The sequence below is a fragment of the Hemitrygon akajei genome, chromosome 2 (assembly GCF_048418815.1).
Source record: "Hemitrygon akajei chromosome 2, sHemAka1.3, whole genome shotgun sequence".
NCBI lineage: Eukaryota > Metazoa > Chordata > Chondrichthyes > Myliobatiformes > Dasyatidae > Hemitrygon > Hemitrygon akajei.
Window position 1 is genome coordinate 107,331,151 of NC_133125.1, and position 14,579 is coordinate 107,345,729.

At 43.1% G+C, this 14,579-nt stretch overlaps 1 protein-coding gene across 2 annotated transcripts in view; it reads left to right on the forward strand.

The window, feature by feature from the left end:
- Positions 1 to 5,703: 5,703 nt before the first annotated feature.
- The window catches only part of klhdc3l (kelch domain containing 3-like), a 113,313-nt gene continuing 104,437 nt past the window's right edge, over positions 5,704 to 14,579 (forward strand). For both annotated transcript variants that reach the window (XM_073027001.1, XM_073027011.1), the window contains exon 1: positions 5,704 to 5,799. The gene's annotated coding sequence lies outside the window, so the exon portion shown is untranslated. The remainder of the gene's footprint in view (positions 5,800 to 14,579) is intronic.

Below are 14,579 nucleotides of genomic sequence, written 5' to 3' on the forward strand. Positions count from 1 at the left end.
CCTCCTGCCACTCATTCTTGCAAGCGGCCAAAGTGCTACAGCTGCCCATTCACCTCTGCCCTCGCCTCCATTCAGGACCCCAAACAGTCCTTCCAGGTGAGGCCACAGTTCACCTGCAAATCTGCTGGGTTCGTTTCTGCCAATGTAGACTTTTCTTCATTGGTGAGACCCGCTGTAAATTGGGGGACCACTTCGTCAAGCACCTCAGCTGCATCTGTCAAAACCAAAACTTCACAGTGGCCAAATGTTTTAATTCCCATTCCTATTCTGACATGTCGGTCCATGGCCTCCTCGTGTCCAGATGAGGCTACCCTCAGAGGGGAGGAGCAACATATTATATACCGTCTGGGTAGCCTCAAACCTGATGGCATGAATATCGACTTCTCATTCTGGTAAAAAAGCCACCTCCCCTCTTCTTCTAATCACCACTCTAGCCTCTTACCTCTTCTTACCTATCTATCACCTTCCCCCAGGTCCCCTCCTCCTTCCCTTTCTCCATAGTCCACTCTCCTTTTCTATCAGATTCCTCCTTCCTCCGCCTTTATCTTTCTCACCCACCTGGCTCCTCCCATCACCTTCTAGCTCGTCCTCCCACCCACCAACTTTTTATTCTGGTACCTTCACCCTTCCGTTCCGGTCCTGAAGAAGAGTTTTAGCCTGGAACGTTGACTGTTTATTCATTTCCATAGGTGCTGTCTGACCTGCTGAGTTCTGCCAGTATTTTGTGAGTGTTGCTCTGGATTTCCAGCATTTGCAGAATTTCTCGTGTTCACGTTGTGAAGTTTGTTGTTTTGCAGCAGCAGTACATTGCAATAAATAATAATAAAAAACTGATAAATTGCAATAAGATATATATAAAAATAAATTCAATAGATAGTACAAAAAGATAACAAAAAAAGAAAAAAGATAAACAATAACAAGATCGTGTTCATGGGTTCAGTGTCCATTCAGGAATCAGATGGTGGAGAGAAAGAAGCTGTTCCTGAAACATTGAGTGAGTGTCTTCAGGCTCCTGTATCTTGATGGTAGCAATGACACGAGGACATTCAATGATACTTGAAGCTGTCATTAAGGAAGAAATAGCGAAACATTTAGAAAAGAGTGGTTCCATTAGACAGACACAGCATGGATTCAGAAAGGGCAGGTCCTGTTTGACAAACTTACTGGAGTTGTTTGAGGACATAATGAGTGCAGTGGATAGGGGGGAACAGGTGGATGTCGTATACAGGTGGATGTCGTATACAGGTGGATGACGTATACAGGTGGACTTCCAGAAGCCGTTTGACAAGGTGCCACACAAGAGACTTGTAAATAAGATACGGATGCATGGAGTTGGGGGAAGTGTATTGGCATGGATAGTGGATTGGTTAACCAATAGAAGGCAGAGAGTTGGTATAAATGGGTGTTTCTCCAGTTGGCAGTCTGTGGTGAGTGGGGTGCCGCAGGGGTCAGTGCTGGGCCCACAGCTGTTTACCATTTACATTGATGACTTGGAAGAGGGGACTGAGTGTAGCATAGCAATAATTTGCAGATGGCACTAAACTGAGTGGAAAAGCAAATTGTACAGAAGATGTGGAGAGTCTGCAGAGGGATATAGATAGGTTAAGTGAGTGGGCCAAGGTCTGGCAGATGGAATACAACATTGGGTAAATGCGAGATCATCAGCTTTGGAAGGAATAATAGAAGAGCAGATTATTGTTTAAATGGTGAAAGATTGCAGCATGCTGTTGTGTAGAGGAATTTGGGAGTGCTTGTTCATGAATTGCAAAAAGTTGGCTTGCAGGTACAACAGGTTATTAAGAAGGCAAACGGAATGTTGGCCTTCATTGCTAGAGGGATTGAATTCAAGAGAAGGGAGGTCATGCTGCAACTATACAGGGTACTGGTGAGGCCGCACCTGGAGTACTGTGTGCATTTCTGGTCTCCATACTTGAGGAAGGATATACTGGCTTTGTAGGCAGTGCAGAGGAGGTTCACTAGGTTGATTCCAGAGATGAAGGGTTTAACCTACGAGGAGAGATTGAGTCACCTGGATAAGATAGAAGTAGAAAAGTTGTTTCCATTGGTAGGTGAGACTCGAACTAGGGGACATTGCCTCAACATTCAGGGCAGAAGATTTAGGACGGAGATGAGGAGAAACAGAGAGTGGTGAATCTGTGGAATTCTCTGCCCAGGGAAGCAATTGAGGCTTCTTCACTAAATATATTTAAGATACAGTTAGATAGATTTTTAAATAGTAGAGGAGTTAAGGGTTATGGATAAAGGCAGGTAGATGGAGCTGAGTTTACGGACAGATCAGCCATGTTCTTATAAAATTGCGGGGCAGGTTCGATGGGCCGGATAGCCTACTCCTGCTCCTATTTCTTATGTTCTTATGTCCCAGGCGATGGGTGTCCTTCATAAAGGATGCTATCTCTTTGAGACATTGCCTTTTGAAGATGGCCACGATGCTGGGGAGGCTAGTGCCCATGATGGAGCTGGCTGAGTTTACAACTTTTTTCCCGATCCCGTACAGTGACCCCTCCATAGCAGATGGTGATGGAACCAGTTGGAACGCTCTCCACGGTATATCTGTAGAAGTTTGCTGAAGCCTTTGATAACATATGAAATCTAGCTGCTGCCGTGTCGTTCTTTGTAATTCCATCAATATGTTGGGCCCAGGATCGATCTTTTGAGATGTTGACACCAGGAAGCTGAAACTGGTCACCCTCTCCACTGAAAGAAGACCGGCGTATGCTCTCCCAACTTCCTCTCCCTAATGTCCATTCCTTGGTGTTGCTGACATTCAGTGCAAGGTTGTTGTGATGATGCCATTCAACCAGCTGATCTGTCTTGCTCCTCTACACCTCCTTCCCTCCATTTATGATTTTGCCAGTAACTGTGGTGTCATCGACAAATTTATGGATGTTATTCAAGCTGTGTCTAGCCACGCAGTCATCAGTGTAGGGAGAGTAGAGTTGTGGGCTAAGCATGCATCCTTCAGGTGTGCCTATGTTGGTTATTAGTGAGGAGGAGATGTTATTTCCAATCTGCTTTGACTGTGGTCTCCCGATGAGGAAGTTAAGGATCCAATTGCAAAGGGACGTACAGAGGCCCAGTATGCACGTACACACAGGAACAATGAAAGACATAACTGCAGCAGCATCATGTAAACAGCATTAGTGGGTGGCAGAGTGGAGATGCATCTCTCCCAGAGGAGGGGTAAGGCGCTCCTTCCCTCCGCTAGCCTACAGGTCACCCTTGGGCAAGGTGTAGCACCTGCTTAACCCCCTGATCAGGGTTACGTGAAGGCATGGGAGCAGGTGGTGATGGTCCTATGAGCAGCTGGTGCAAATAATGAGTCAGCTTCCAAAGAGGAGGTGCAGCGGCTAACGGACTGGTGCAGAGCCAACAACCTGTCTCTGAATGTGAACAAAACAAAAGAGATGTTGCTGACTTCAGGAGGGCATGGAGCGACCACTCCCCGCTGAATATCAACAGCTCCTCGGTAGAGATTGTTAAGAGCAACAAATTTCTTGGTGTTCACCTGGCCGAGAATCTCACCTGGTCCCTCAACACCAACTCCATAGCAAAGGAAGCCCAGCAGCGTCTCTACTTTCTGTGAAGGCTGGGGAAAGTCCATCTCCCACCCCCCCATCCTCATCACATTCTACAGGGGTTGTATTGAGAGCATCCTGAGCAGCTGCATCACTGCCTGGTTCAGAAATTGCACCATCTCGGATCGCAAGACCCTGCAGCAGATAGTTAGGTCAGCTGAGAAGATCATCGGAGTCTCTCTTCCCACCATTACGGACATTTACACTACACGCTGCATCCGCAAAGCAAGCAGCATTATGAAGGACCCCACGCACCCCTCATACAAACTCTTCTCCCTCCTGCCGTCTGGGAAAAGGCACTGAAGCATTTGGGCTCTCATGACCAGACTATGTAACAGTTTCTTCCCCCAAGCTATCAGACTCCTCAGTACCCAGAGCCTGGACTGACACCTTACTGCCCTATTGTCCTGTTTATTATTTATTATAATGCCTGCACTGTTTTGTGTACTTTATGCAGTCCTGGGTAGGTCTGTAGTCTAGTGTAGTTTTTTTTCTGTGTTGTTTTTTACGTAGTTCAGTCTAGTTTTTGTACTGTTTTGTGTAACACCATGGTCCTGAAAAACATTGTCTCGTTTTTACTGTGTACTGTACCAGCAGTTATGGTCGAAATGACAATAAAAGTGACTTGACTTGATATCACAAGTCCTGGTTATGCAACCACTGATGCCAGACAGACAATCTCCGAAGATGTTTGATCATGGCTGGGGGCCACCCGTCTTGTAAAGGCACTGCCCAGAAGAAGGCACTTCTATAGAAAAATTTGCCGAGAACATCATGGTCATGGATGGAAGACCATGATTGCCCACTTTACCACACGGCACATAATGGAAATATAGAAAACCTACAGCACAATACAGGCCCTTCGGCCCACAAAGCTGTACCGAACATGTCCTTACCTTAGAAATTACCTAGGGTTACCCACAGCCCTCTATTTTTCTAAGCTCCATGTAGCCATCCAGGAGCCTCTTAAAAGACCGTATCGTTTCCGCCTCCACCACTGCTGCCGGCAGCCCATTCCATGCACTCACCCACTGTCTGTGTAAAAAAACTTACCCCTGACATCTCCTCTGTACCTACTTCCAAACACCTTAAAACTGTGCCCTCTCATGCTAGCCATTTCAGCCCTGGGAAAAAGCCTCTGACTATCCACACGATCAAAGTCTCTCATTATCTTGTACACCCCTATCAGGTCACCTCTCATCCTCCGTCGCTCCAAGGAGAAAAGGCCGAGTTCACTCAACCTATTCTCATAAGGCATGCTCCCCAATCCAGGCATCATCCTTGTAAATCTCCTCTGCACCCTTTCTATGGTTTCCAATGATTGTGATGAAGCCACATTCACAAGAAAAATATAAATTTTATATATATTATGCACAATTTTTACAAGAAACTCCAACAGAGAACAAAAAAAGCCCATTTTAGAGTGATATGATCAAGATGGTCATAAACTGCTGTTATTAGGGTTTTATTAATTGGTTTAAGAACAGAATGACTGAAGAAAGTAGCTGTTCCTGAACTTGGTGATGTGCAACCTCTGGGTTCTGTACCTTCTGCCTGATAGTACCTGTGAAAAGATGGCATGGCCCAGGTGGGGCAATTGCCCCCTGTTTTTGCAATATTTCCTTTAAGTTCTCCAACAGTGACATTTTCAAAGAAGACAGCACCATCTTCTTCCAGATATTTTCCTTAAAAAATGTGGATATTTGTGTTTCAGGAATCTATTGCCTCTGAGTGGCATTGTAATGTAGTGGTTAGCACAATGCTTTACAGTAGAGGCGACATGGGTTCAATTCCGGCAGAGGAATTTGTACATTCCTCTGTATATTCCGGTTTCCGAAGTCCAAAGACATATACTGGTTGATAGGTTAATTGGTCATTATAAATTGGCTAGGGCTAAATCGGAGTTGCTTTGTGGTGTGGCTTGAAGGATCGGAAGGGGCTATTCCGTGTTGTATCTCAATAAAATAAATAAGCACTAGAACTGCCGTTCCTGAGAGTATAACCAACCACATGCTGCGTGTTTTCATCTCGCAATCATACGAGAGCGGAAACTACGAAGCGCCTGCAACGGGAGAGCGCTTGGCCCGTCGTGGTCGTTAACCATCCGCTACGGTAGAGGGCAGCACTGATCACGCCACGAACTCTATTAACAACAGGGCGGTGTCTACTCAGTGCTGAAGCTTCTCGACGGAGCGGATGGTGGGTGAGTGAAGTGTGACTCCTCTATTTATGGTGTGGTACTCTTTTTTGGAATTTATTGCAGTGAGCGGTCATTAGAGTGGGAAGAGTGGAACGTCACCCTGATAGGAAACACATGGATACTCTGAATTGTAACAACTTTGTGACACCAACGCTAGTTCATTCCGGTAGCGTGGAACTGTTAACTTTCTTTCCATCAAATCCTTCTTAATGTTATTATCTTTAAACTGGATCGCATGCGTTTATACTGTTAATAAACATCCTGATGACTTTTAGTAGGCTGTCCTGATGATAATGCGCACGTATAACATGCCAGAATTTCTTAATTAAAGCCCGAGATGCAAGTTGAAAGTATAGCGCTTTAACGGCAAGATTTGGGGCAATTTCCTTCGATTGAAAGGTGCTGTCCGGGTTCTGATGTAATATATGCCCAGAGGTTGGCCGCTCTGTTAGATCATAGTTTAGACTCGCTGGCACTAAGTTATCCAAGCTCGGTTGTATTGAGTCGTCAGCAAGTCCGCGTGAACTGTAAGCTGGTACTGTTAAGGTTTGTTTCCAAAACTTACTGTGTTTTTTTTAATTACACCCTGAAGATGATCAAATTACTGCCTCGACACTGAGCGCCAGGGTTGTCACAAAAGACACACATAGATACATATCTACAAATTGAGAAGCTTTGGGGGGTTTGCGCGCTTAGCAGCTGAAGCCACCTTTAAGTTCAAGGGATGCGGAGAGTAGAATTGGGGCAACATGGAAGGTTGTAGAGCAAGAGATACAGAGTTAGTGAGGGGGCTACATCACGGATACAGTTTTGTTTCACGGTGACGTCTTGGGTGGGAAATACGGAGAGGTATGAAGCTCAGGCATGAGTGTGAGTGGTCCTACTGTACTTTGTTGGTTGTGTCAGAGACTGAACAAGTCCAGTCACGTTTTGCATGAGGAACTCTTTCCATGACAGGCATTCTGTGCCAGTTCAATTTTACTCAAGGACTACCATGTTTTTTTTTAAAGGCCTTAATTTTAACATTTAAAGTAGTGTGACAGGACGCTTTGGCTCTAGGGAAAGAGAGGGTATTATCCAAGGCAAGCCCATTCCTTTAGGTCATATTTTATGTCAGCGTGACTCATCCACGCCTATCTATCTATTAAATGTTTATGCAGCGGCTCTTCTGCGTAAAAATTCCACTGTGCTATGAGGCACTGGTTAGTCCTCTTCCTGATGCCCAAGAGCGGGAAATCGTACAAAAGTGGTAGATTCAACCCAGTCCATCACAGAAAAAGCTCCCTCCCTAATTATTAAACACGCATAGATCAAGAACGCCCACTTATCCAGATCATGCTGTCATCTCATTGTGTCATCAGGAAAGGGGTATAGAAGCCATAGGTCCCCCACCATCCGATTCAGGAATGGTTACAACCCTTCAACCATCACATCCTGAACCAGTGTGGAGAACTCCTGTATATGTTCTGATTGAAACATACAAGATTATTAAGGGATTGGACACGCTAGAGGCAGGAAACATGTTCTTGATGTTGGGGGGAGTCCAGAACCAGAGGCCACAGTTTAAGAATAAGGGATAGGCCATTTAGAATGGAGTTCAGGAAAAACTTTTTCACCCAGTGAGTTGTGGATCTATGGAATGCTCTGCCTCAGAAGGCAGTGGAGGCCAATTCTCTGGATGCTTTCAAGAAAGAGTTAGATGGAGCTCTTAAAGATAGCGGAGTCAAGGGATTTGGGGAGAAGGCAGGAACGGGGTACTGATTGTGGATGATCAACCATGATCACAGTGAATGGTGGTGCTGACTTGAAGGGCCGAATGGCCAACTCCTGCACCTATTGTCTATTGTCACCTTAACTCTAAAGTGATTCCACAATCTATGGACTCATTTTCAAGCACTCTGCAACTTGTATTCTTTTTTTCTTGCAGAAACATCTGCATGATACTTTTTTCTTATTTATTTATCATTATTATTATTTGTTTTTGGAATTTGCTCAATTTGTTGTCTTTTTCACATTGGTTGTCAGTCTTTTTGTGTAGTTTTTCATTGATTCCATTGTGTTTCTTTGTTTTACAATGAAAGCCCACAAGAGAATGATTCGCAGGGTTGACAAGTATGTACTTTGATAAATTTATTTTGAAATTTAAACTTTTGAACTTGAACAGAAATTGTGGTATACGTTGTCAAAACAGCTGGCTTTCAAAAAGGTAGCACACTTCCTATTTTTCTATCTACTTATTGAAAAGGAGGACATTGATTAGGTACGATAGTTTACAAATGTGGAGGAATTCTGCAGACATTGGATATCTGGAATTAAAAACAGAAAATGCTGGAAACTTACAGCAGGTCAGCCAGCATATGTGGAAAGAAACAGCCAGTGTTTCAGATTCAAGAGATTCTTAGGCAGTTTCTAGTAAATTTTCTGAGGGGGAGGTCTTTGATTTGTTAGAACAGCAGTCAGTACTTTTCAATAGAATCAAACACTCAGTGGCCACTTTATTACACCTTGCTAATGCAATTATCTAATTAGCCAATCATGTGGCAGCAACTCAGTGCAAAAATTACTCCCTTCCACAACCCCCAACCAAAACTACTTAAAGATCTCCTGTCAGTGGCATTGTGTACAGATACTCTTGTGCCTAGCGTCACTTCATGGATATATAATCAGTCTGTGTATATAAACTGCCCTATTTATTTGTTTTTGTTGTGCTTTTTTGTTGTTGTATTTTTACCTTTAGTGTGTGTGTTTTTTTGTGTGCTCTATGGGATCCAGAGTAAGAATTATTTCATTCTCCTTTATACTTGTGTTCTGGAAATGACATTAAACTTTCTTGAATCATGAATGAACAGTTCCTTTCCCACCACAGATTCTGCTCAGCCCACTGATTTTTTTCCCCCCAGCAGTTTAGTTGGAAGACACTGATTTAGAATTGACTCCTTGTTAACTGGAATCAGGTTTATTATCACTGGTATGTGTTGTGAAATTTGTTAACTTAGCAGCAGCATACAATGCAATACATAATATAGAAGAGAAAAATAAATAAACAAATCAATTACTGTGTGTATGTATGTATGCTAAGTCCCTTATTTAACCTGTCAGTGTGGTGGACTTTAGGACCTAGTGGAGCTCTGGACCTTATTTAACCTGTCTCAGTGCGGGTGGACTTTTGGACCCGGCAGAGCTCGGGACCCACTGCCTGCAGTCTTTCTGTTCCATTGACAGAAAACGATCACGATTGAAAATAAAGTGGAAATAATAAAGCGATCGGAAAGAGGTGAAACACCACCAGTCATTGGAAAAGCGTTAGGCTACAATCGGTCAATGGTCGGAACAATTTTAAAGGATAAAGTGAGAATAACGGAGCATGTGAAAGGCCCTACCCCGATGAAAGCTATAATTATTATTAAGCAACGTAGTGGTTTAATTATTGAAATACATACGTTTCTTAAGTGTTTTATATACATAGAAAGGTAAAATATATACTATATACTAAGACAAATGTTTGACTAACTGACGCTAAATAATACCGGATGTACCTGTTCCGACTTACTTATAATACCTAATACAAAGTAAATGCTATGTAAATATTTGTTATACTGTATTGTTTAGGGAATAATGACAAGAAAAAAAGTCTGTACATGCTCAAACAACAAGTGCTGGAGAGGGAACTTACAGTATTTTAAAATCCCAATCTGTTGTAACCTATCCACATCCTTCCGTATACTTTAAACCATCTCTAGATTATTTATAATACCTAATACAATGTAAATGCTATGTAAGTAGTTGTTATACTGTATTGTTTAGGGAATAATGACAAGATAAAAAAAAGTCTGTAAACACAAAGTACACTGCAGATGCTGTGGTCAAATCAAGACGTACAAACAAGCTGGATTAACACAGCAGGTCGGGCAGCATCCGTTAAAATGAGCAGTCAACGTTTCAGGTCGAAACCCTTCGTCAGGACTGAAGAAGGAGGGGGCAGGGGCCCTATAAAGAAGGTGGGGGGGGGGAGGGTGGAAGGTGCCAGGTGAAAAACCAATCAGAGGAAAGATCAAGGGGTGGGGGAGGGGAAGTAGGGAGGGGATAGGCAGGAGAGGTGAAGGAATCTAAGGGGAAAGCACTATGGGTAGTAGAAGAAGGCAGAATCATGAGAGAGGTGATAGGCAGCTAGAAGAAGAGGCAGAGTGAAAGTGGGATGGTGGAAGGGAGAGGGAAGGAATTACCAGCAGTTGGAGAATTTGATGTTCATACCAAGGGGCTGGAGGCTACCCAGACGGTATATGAGGTGTTGCTCCTCCAACCTGAGTTTGGCCTCATCATGGCAGTAGAGGAGGCCATGTATGGACATATCTGAATGGGAACGTGAAGCAGAGTTGAAGTGGGTGGCAACCGGGAGATCCTGTCTGTTGTGGTGGACGGAGTGGAAGTGCTTGACGAAGTGGTCCCCCAATCTGCGTCGGATCTCGCCGATGTAGAGGAGGCTGCACCGGGAGCACCGAATGTAATAGATTACCCCAACAGACTCACAAGTGAAGTGTTGCCTCACCTGGAAGGTAAAATTTGTTAACTTAGCAGCCACATACAATGCAGTACATAATGCAGAAGAGAAAAATAAATAAACCAATCAATTACTGTGTGTGTGTGTGTGTATGCTCAAGTCCCTTATTTAACACTCCGTCCACCACAACAGACAGGATCTCCCGGTTGCCGTTAATCTGCCTAGTCCTGTTGACCAACACCAGGACCATAGCCCTCTATGCTCCTCTTATCTATGTACCTACCCAAATTTCTCTGAAATGTTAAAATCGAATCCACATCCACCACTTGCACTGGGAGCTCACCACCCTCTGAGTGAACAAGTTCCCCCTCATATTCTTTCTTAAATATTTCACCTTTCACCCTTAACCCATGACCTCTAGTTGTAGTCTCACCCAACCTCAGTGGAAAAAGCCTGCTTGCATTTACCTTATCTATACCCCTCATAATTTTGAATTCCTCTATCAAATCTCCCCTCTGTTTTCTGTGTTGCAGTGAATGAAGTTCTGACAATGATTCCTCTCTTCCAGGGCCCTCAACCAGTGAAACATCACCTTGTGTCCACATTATCAAGTTCTGTAGAAAGTTTGGAAGCTACAATGAGCTTTTAAACTTGGCAAACAGATCAATGTATGCCCATTCAGCAAACCTACTATCCCATTCCTCCATAGCAACCATATCTTTTTTGTGGTAAGGAGACTAAAACTGTACACAATATTCTAGATGCCGTCTCACCATGTAACATGGATGTAACACAACACATTGATGAAAGTAGAGCAGTGGATGTGGTGTACAGTATATGGATTTCAGTAAGGCATGTGATAAGGTTCCCCGTGCAAAGCTCCTTCAGAAAGTAAGGAGGCATGGGATCCAAGGAGGCCTTGCTTTGTGGATCTAGAATTGGCTTGCCTACAGAAGGCAAAGGGTGGCTGTAGATGGTTTGTATTCTACATGGAGGTCGGTGACCAGTGGTGTTCTGCAGGGGTCGATTCTGGGACCCCTCCTCTTTGTTATTTTTTTTATATATAAATGACCTGGATGAGGAAGTAGAAGGATGGGTTAGTAAGTTTGCTGATGACACAAAGGTTGGGGGTGCTGTGAATAGACTGGAGGGTTGGAGATCAATAGAATGCAGAACTAGGCTGAGAAGTGGAAGTCCATCTGCCAGATGGGTATGAAGGGGTTCATTTTGGTAGGTCCAATTTGAAGACAGAATATAATATAAATGGTAAGACTCTTGGCAGTGTGAAGGATCTGAGAGATCTTGATGTCTTTGTCGATAGGACACTCAAAACTGCTGCGCAGGTTGACAGTATTATTAACCATGGAATTGAGTTCAAGAGCTGTGATGTAATGTTACAGCTATATAAGACCTTGGTCTGACCCCACGTGGAGTACTGTGTTCAGTTCTGGTCACCTCACTACCTCTGACTATAGATATAGCAAGAGTGCAGAGGAGATTTACAAGGACGTTGCCTGGATTGGAGGCTGTACCTTATGAGAATAGGTTGAAAGTACTTGGCCTTTTCTCCTTGGAGCGATGGAGGATGAGAGGTCACTTGACAGAGGTGTATAAGATGATGAGAGGCATTGATTGTGTGGATAGCCAGAGGCTTTTTCCCAGGGCTGAAATGGCTAACATGAGGGGGCATAGTTTTAAGGTGCTTGGAAATAGATACCAACCAACTTCGGTTAGGGGTAAGTTTTTCACACAGAGAGTGGTGGGTGCGTGGAATGCACTGCTGGCGGCTGTGGTGGAAGCGGATACAATAGGGTCTTTTAAATGGTGCTTTGAAAAATAGAGGGCTATGCACTAGGGAAATTCTAGGCAGTCTTTAGAGTAGGTTACATAATTGGCACAATATTGTGGGCCAAAGGGCCTGTAATTTGCTGTAAATTTCTTTGTTCTATGTTCTATTCAACTTTTCCCCATAACTCAAGTCCTCCAGTCTTGTATTATCCTTCCAAATTTTCTCTGTACTCTTTCAATATTATTTAAATCATTCCTGTAGGTAGGTGACCAAAATTTCATGTAATGCTCCAAATTAGGCCTCAAGGTCTTGTTACTTTCAACAGAGTACCCCAACTCTTGTATTTGTTAAGCTTTAAAGGTTCATTACCAAAGTATACAACTCTGAAATTCCTCTTCCAGATAGCCATGAAATCAAGAAAGAAAACAACCCCCAAATCCCTCTTCCCCACACAAAAAAAACGAACAAAAACGGAACGGGCACATTGACCCCCAAATCCCCCTCCCCCGCACACAAAAAGTGAGAAAGATTGGGTGAAAAACACAGAATATAATAAACTACAAGCCTGGGGGGAAAGAAGTCTATAGTCCAAGTCCATATCCAAAATGGAGAAAAGCTGTGTAACATTCTCTGGGCACAGTGGCCAGCCTTTCTCTCTCTGTAGCAGAGTGATCTCACCAGAGATATAAAGCCAGTCTCCCCTCATCGTAGCAGAGCAATTTATTTTTTAGTTTTGTTTTATTTATCTTCCCCTCTTCCAAACAATGAAAAGGCAGTCTCCATAGCAGAACGATCTCACCAGCAATAAAAAGGCAGGTAGCCGGCGCTTACCGTTTTGCATTTGGCTCAATGTTTCAATCTTCCTCTTTGCTTTAATCAGCGAGCAATGGAAGTGTTAACTGGTCACCACAAGATTTGCACATCCAGCCTTTGCCTCCAGGAATCCTCTTAGCTGCAGAGCGCTGAGATGCCAAAACAGTCTCCAAACAGCAAATCGCAGGCTCCAGCACATTCAAGATGAAAAGAAAATGTAAAAGACACAAAAGAAGTGAAATATATGGTTTCATGATCTATATGGAAGATGTCGACTGAAGAAATGTTGCGTGTAGGCACCATCTTGGCTAGAAGTCTCCAGTTACATTGATTTATGAAGGCCAATGTGCCAAATGCTTTATGACCCTTTCTACCTGTGACACCACTTTCAAGGACCTCGTGTTCGCAGAATTTGTTTGCTTTTGTAGTGTTTTTTTTGGTATTTGCACAATTTGTCGTCTTTAGCACGTTGGTTGATTGTCAGTCTTAGTTTGTAGTTTTTCATTGAGACATAAATGTACTTTGATAATAAATTTACTTTGAACATATGCTGCCTAATCTTCTGTGTTTCTTACATGTTTTGAAATTTTGTATTTCCAACATCTGCAGTTCTGACTTTTTAGACGAAAGGGTTAATTCTACCCTCACCATGTCACAGATTTTCAATTTACCTTCCTGTCCTTTCCCCCGCACCTCTGTAAAGAAAATAACCAATGTTCTGTCTTTCCCAGGTCTGTCTAACGGTCTTCCACCTAAAATGTTAAATCTTTTTCTCTTCCCACTGATACTGCTTGACCTGCTGAGCACCTTTAGTATTTTCTGTTTTGTAGTACATTTGAAGCATCTGGAGATTTGATTTTCATGAAAATAGATTAATGACTCCTCATACCAATGCCACAAGTGATTTTTTAAAATACATATATAACAAATTCATGATGCGGAGAAGGACATTTCACCTATCACATGTGCCCTTCCAAAAAAAAAATTAGCTAGCATTATCCAACTTTCACCTCCAAGAGGTCCACAATCTTGAGGTAATTTGGAGGCTTGCATGCCTCAATGACCCGGAGAGTGATGCTGGCTGGAGTCAGGCCTTTATGCGTTGGATCTTGGTAGGGTCACCCATGACAAACAATTCAAAGGGTAGAGGTCAGACTGAGACAGGTCCACGGGTTCAGCTTGGGGCTAACAACATTGCTGTTGCTGTAACTATCTTTTTATTCAGGACAGAGAGAGATGGAGGAGCTTTATTGCTGCCCGAAATGCCAGCAGATGTAACAGGCAGTAAGTAAGCCAACTTTTAAGCAGTACCTACAGTGTGTACTACAGTATCTCAGATCTCTGTTCATTAGGAGACAAGTCTCGTCTCCTAACATCTTGTATAGATAGATAGATAGATAGATACTTTATTCATCCCCATGGGGAAATTCAAATTTTTTTTCAATGTCCCATACACTTGTTGTAGCAAAACTAATTACATACAATACTTAACTCAGTAAAAAATATGATATGCATCTAAATCACTATCTCAAAAAGCATTAATAATAGCTTTTAAAAAGTTCTTAAGTCCTGGCGGTAGAATTGTAAAGCCTAATGGCATTGGGAAGTATTGACCTCTTCATCCTGTCTGAGGAGCATTGTATCGATAGTAACCTATTCATAGAAATACTTTTGAAATGTGTT